Raw genomic sequence first — 6,216 nt, 5'->3', positions numbered from 1 at the left:
ATCCATCAGTAACATACCTGCACAGTTTTAGGCTAATCTCATTCAAATTCCTGTAAGGCTTTGCTTGCAAGCCCTGCTCCTTCAGTCCTAATTTGAGCCGTTCTGCCCATTGCAATCTAATTATGGCCTTATACTGCTAATCCTCATGGTCTTGTATTCTTAGACATTGCTCTTGTTTTGTGTCGAGACAGAAACAGCCTGCAAATATCACAGAAAACATGTAGAAGGCAAACAGCGTGCAATGTTCACTTTTACTAGCTCCTACCTTTTTCTGCATATTTCTTTACGGGCTCGGTCATGCTTAGTATTTTAAAGTGTTTAGACCCGTGGCCTTTGAGATGTTTTAACTATAACCCACAGAACTGCAATCGAAGTTTTACAATTCAGTATGTTTAGCATCTGTAAAGTGATGTGTGTGTGTGTGTGTGTGTGTGTGTGTGTTTAACTGTCTATTTGGAGGGGGGAAAGACAGGCAATAGTCGAGCATGGTGGGACATACCTATATTCTCAGCTACTTAGGAGAATGAAGTGGGAGCACTATTTAGAGCCTGCAAATTTGGAATCAGCCTGGACAACAGTGAAACCTCAACAATGAAAGGGGGGAAGGACTAGCAAGTAGATGGATGTGTTTTAAAGAGTGGGGTGTGGTTCAAAAAACTACCTTAGGTCTTTTTTCCATGTCTTTGAGATCATGACTATTGATGCCAGCAGGTAATACATCCCATTCTTGTGATGGACATTATTTCATAGGACAGAACCTCTCCATGCATAGGGAACAAAGCAAGCATCTCTGCACACGCAGCTCTGTCGTTCTGTGTTCCTTCCTAAAGATAAATTTGCCCAAGTGGAATTACTAGGTCAAAGATGATGAGACCAGAATCGAAGCTCTGTGTTTCGTAGTTATCTCTGCACCAGATCCTTTTTCTCTGTGTGAATAATAACCCCATCTCTGTGTTTGGAGGAAAAACGTTTTCAGATCTGTGTTTTCTTCTTGATAAAGTCCTTGAGTGATGGGGCTGGAAGGGACCCGAGATTCCATCTCACTTGGCCACCTCACTGTGACCCACGGAGAGAACATGTAGTAAATCCTACCTGGGCAGGGCACAGGCTGTTGAAGTTGTTTAGCGCACTTCTCAGCTTACCACCTGGTGCGGGGAAATCTTACTGAGAACATTGTCTATCAGCTGTCAATCAGCAACACTTATCTTCCAGCACTGGTCCAAGTCCCAGAAAAGCCAGACTCTGCCTCCCAATTATCACAGGCACTGGCTCAGGAGAGGTGAGAAGGGAGGGAAAACACTGTGTTCCTTTAGAAGCGGCTCCTTCTGTGTTTCTCTGGCACCAAGAAAAAGCCACAGAGCTCTGGGTGTGCCTCATGCCAGTCTCATCTTCTCCCAGTCCCCTGCAAAGACAGAAAAGCTCTCAACTCTTTCCCTGAGCAGCCTCATGTTCTTTCAGTGAAGCCTCATCTCCTGGGTCAGGTGACAGGATAAAATATTCAAGATGAGGGGCTGGAAAGAGGGTATCCCAAGAGCATTTTAGCTCTTACACACGACCTGGGTTGCATTCCCGGCATCTATAAGGTGGCTAATAAAGTCTGTAACAGCAGTTTCAGAGGATTTGACCCCCCTTCTGGTCATTTCAGGTACTACATATACATGGTTCACAGATAAACCATACAGGCAAAACACCCAAGCACACAAATAGAAGTAAATCAATGCCACCTGGTCTATAGACTGAGTTCTAGGATAGCCAGGGCCACACAGAGAAATCCTGTCTTAAAGGGGGAAAAACAACCCTCAAAATGGGCTGAAACCAAAGTGAAGCTGTCCTGGATTCCAATCTCACCTTTTGTCATTTAGCAGCTGTACAAAGTAGCAAAGTATTTCAGTTTTCATATCTGCTAAGTGAGTACCTTGTTCCAGGTAGGGGAAGGACCTTATAGGAACAGCTAAGACTTAGCAGCTGCAGAGTAAGTAACCAGGAGAGACGTCAGGACTTAGGACTCACCAGCCTGTGAGGAGGTTTTGTGCACCAGCAGCTGCCATGTGTTTTAAGCCTGGTCTCTGCCAGGCTTCATGTTAGTATAAAGCATTTGTTGTTTGGAGTTAGAGGCAAATACTTGGGGTGTGGAGTTCACTGCAGACAGCAGTTCCAGCATGCACAGATGCTCTCCACAGAGGAATCTGCCCTCTTCTGTCACCACTTGTCAATCACAGTTTGATGTGTCCGGACAGTACAGAATGTGCTGATCCTTGTGAGGGGAGGCTGAAGACACCCCAGTAATCCACTCAGGTCTTTAGTCACCCCACACACCCCACCCTGGCAAGAACAGAGACCTGGCATTGATTCCCACAAGAGCTGTTCACTGAGCTCTTCTACAGCCTGGCCTGGCTATCCTGCCCAGAGCCAGATGGAGTCCTGGGGGATGGTGGTCTGCGTGTGTCTCTTCTTTGTTCCCTAGTGAGCTATGGGACCCAACTGTCTTTTTGATAGTTCTGGGGTAGCTAAGGCAAATAGAGTGTGTACATTGGCAGTTGAGAGAACTGGTTCACTTCTGGAAGGTTCTCATGGCACAACCATGGCCCGGGTCAGCTACAAAATAGATAGAGCAGAGAGAACCTTCCAACTTAGATGCCCCACCATTTGTTGTTTGAAGGGTGCCCAGACATAAGACACTGTGGACAGCTCTAAGGTAGACATATGCTGTAAGATGAACTCATTACCCTCAAGATATCTTTAACCTAGTTAGAAAGACAGACTGACAAAATGAAATAGCGAATTCCAGAGGCCTGGTGCATACTGCTGCTGTGTCAGGGGCTCTGGCAGAAGACAATGCTGGGGGCATCTGGGGCGGCTGGCTCGGCAGAGAGGGCATAGATGAGATGGTGGGGCAGTGATGAGGGGCACCCTGGTTGGCAGGGAATGCCAGGAGGAGCCCTCTCTAACTTTGGGTAACGGTACTTCAGAGGCTGGCCCCAGCCCAAGTTCCAGATGGTCCGTTCTGCCCTTCTCCACTTCCTGGACTCGCCTGAGCTGTGAGACCCAGGCTCTCATCCTCTGCGGTGCCCCCGGGGAGCCTTTTTCAGAGCAGGGGTGAGGGAGAACAGCATCGCTCACTGTCGAGAGCACTTCAGGCAGGAAATGAAGAGTTTCGAAGGTGGTTTAAAAATACAGTGGGAGCTGATTTATGTTTGAATTTTGTTCCAGGGCAGCAGATCACAGCCCGAGTTTTGAGGCAAAGGCAGCGGTGTCTTTATGGTCTGCTTGGATGGGTTTCACGACTTCGTGCTTTTTATGTTTCAGCTAAGCCAAGATGCTAGAACTTTTTTTTTTTTTTTTTTTTTTGTCCACACTGTACTTCGCTGAGGGAATTTCATATATACGGCTTAGATCCAGCTGCACTTTGATTCCATTAAAAAAAAAAAAAAAAGATTATTTTTTGGTCATTTCTTACTTGGTGTCCAGTTTCTAGTCAACTTAAATAATAATAATCAGGGGCAATAGTGAAAATAAAGGAATGGGGGATTGTTGAAGGCACAGAAATCCAGATGATTTGGTCCCACGGTATCCTTTCCTGAAGTTTTCCAAGACAGTCTCATGTAGCACAGGATGGCCTCTGGTTTTCTAGGCAGCTGGAGATGCCCTTGAAACCCTGATCCTCCCACCTCCACCTCCCAAGTGGCGTGCACTACCAAGCCTGATTTTATGCTTCAAACCCAGGGTTTCATGCATGCAAGGCAAACACTTTAGCTACTGAGCTACCTGCCCCCGCCCCAGTCCCTCACTGGCCTCTTCTGCAAATATGGCTGCGTACCCTGTGTGTATCTGGTGCCCTTGGAGGCCAGAAGAGGCATCGGATCCCTTGGAACTGGAGTTCCAAATGGTTGTGAGCTGCAGTGTGGGTACTGGGGACTGAACCTGGGTCTCCTGAAAGAGCAGCCAGTGCTCTTAATGGCTGATCCATCTCTTTAGCCCTACAGTATCTATTTTTAGCCCACAGTATGATGAACATTTTCACTAAGATGCCCAGAATCCTCTTTGGGAAACACAAAGGAATGTGAAGAAATCAATAAATACATCTTGTGTTTCTAAATATGACACCCTGTTCTTCCTAGAGCAGTTTCTGTGTCCATTAGTTCTGTGGGTAAGGACTGTAGAGCTGGCTTAGTCACCCCCATTTTGCAGAAAAAGGAAAGGGGACTTCTGTAAGTAATGTGGCCCGCAGAGAAAGGCAGACCCATTCCTCCTGCATAGGGGACCAGACGGAACCTTCTAAAGATGAAACAACTGATCAGGAGACTTTGAAAACATCTTTTTAAAATGTATTTGGTGTGTGTTCATATATGTGTGTGGGCATGCATGTGGAGGTCAGAAGATAACTTGAAGGAGTCAAATGTTTCTTTTCACCATGTGGGTCCTAGAGCTAGAACCCAGGTTATCACACTTGGTGTCAAGGAGCTTTTACCCACTGAGCCATCTCTCTCAGGCGGCAAACTTAGTGAATGTGGAGGTTGGGGGACGGCAGTAGTAACTTTGGTGCTGTCTGTAGGAAAGTACACAAGCTGGGATGATCTTAGAGACTCCTGAGTCTCAGAACACAGCACCCCACTATCCCACAGGTGGTATTTGACCAGTCTGTCGATCATAGAGCCACAGTTTCTTAGTCAGAGGGAGATCGTATAAACTTAACTGGGCCAATTAGAGGCCTTCCTTGAGAGTTCCCATCCATCTGTAGCTAGGTGAAATTCCTTTCCTGCTTGAGCCACTGAAATAAGATCCTGGAGCCACTCCGGTAGCTCTTGTCACTGGAAAGAGACAAGGTTCTGAGGAGGCAGGTGGCATGTTTGGTTCAATAGTGAGGCAGGGGATGGACAGAGCCCTAGTGACAGTAAAACTCGGGATCCTCATGTCTGCCTGGCCATGGCCTCTTCTACAGTGTACACCAATAAGCCCTCACTCTTATTTTTTGAGACAGGCTTCTCTCATGTAGTCCAGGCTGGCCTTGAACTCAACCATGTAGCTGAGAATGATCTTGAACTTCTGACCCTCCCACTGCCACTTACTGAGTGTTGGATTTTATAGGAGTGTGCCATCATACCAGGTTATGTGGTGCTGGGGATGGAAGCCAGGACTGTCATGCATATCAGGCACATACTTTCCCAATGGAACTACATTCCAAAGCCAATAGTGTGTGTGTGTGTCTGTCTGTCTGTATGTATGTATGGCTGTGTGTGTGTGTGTGTGTGTCTGTCTGTATGTATGTATGTATGGCTGTGTGTGTGTGTGTGTGTGTCTATGTGTGCTGCGCCTGTGCATCCAGAGTACCGAGCTGGCGGAGGGTGTCAGGATTGAAACACTTAAAACATCACCACAAGAAGTGAAGAGGAAGCTGCTGCCGTTTATTACAGAGAGTAATGGGCTTACACACCCAAGCCAGGGGATGGGCTAAGCATAGGAGGAAGTCATGCACCACCCACACCTGGGGTCAAGGCATGGGCACTGCACACCGGAAAGTTATGAGAACTATCTTATTTGATCAACCTTGAGAGCATGGGGGTTCTACAGCTGGGTGGGGAGGAAGAGGACTGTAAGGGACAAGTACTTAAATTTCTCAGTGTGTGTGTGTGTGTGTGTGTGTGTGTGTGTGTGTGTGTGTGTGTCAGTGTGTGTCTGTCTCTGTGTGTGTCTGTATAGTTTTCTAGATCCACAAGCCGGACCTCTGTGTTCAGGTTTCTAGTAGCTTGGACTTTGGGAAGTAACCGTAACAATGGCAGTCATACTTGGGGTGTAGGGGGAGACAGCTGACCCTGCTGTTCCTCAACTGTGTAATGATGAACAAGCCATTTAACCCCTGAGCCTCATTCCTTCATCTGTGAAAGGGGGACATTCAATAAGAGTTATTTAATAAGGTACATTGTGACACTGGGGTTAAAACCCAGAATTTTACCCATTAGGCAAATGCTTTGAGCTACATCCAAAGTCCTATCCGGTCCTTTGAGATGGGGTCTCACTCTGTAGCTAGGCTACCCTCAGACCTGCAATAATGCTTCTGCCTCAGCCTCCACAGTGCTGGCTTTATAGGCATACCACACTGCCTGGCCTTAATAAGGTTCTCGTTAGCATTCAGGATTGTCCAACCTGTGGCCTGTGGGCCATGAGCACCCTGGACTGAAATAGCTTAGAACAAGACCAACATAAAATCTCAAAGCATTA

The sequence above is a fragment of the Phodopus roborovskii genome, unplaced genomic scaffold (genome assembly GCF_943737965.1).
Source record: "Phodopus roborovskii unplaced genomic scaffold, PHOROB, whole genome shotgun sequence".
NCBI lineage: Eukaryota > Metazoa > Chordata > Mammalia > Rodentia > Cricetidae > Phodopus > Phodopus roborovskii.
Note: the sequence above shows the minus strand (reverse complement) of the source record.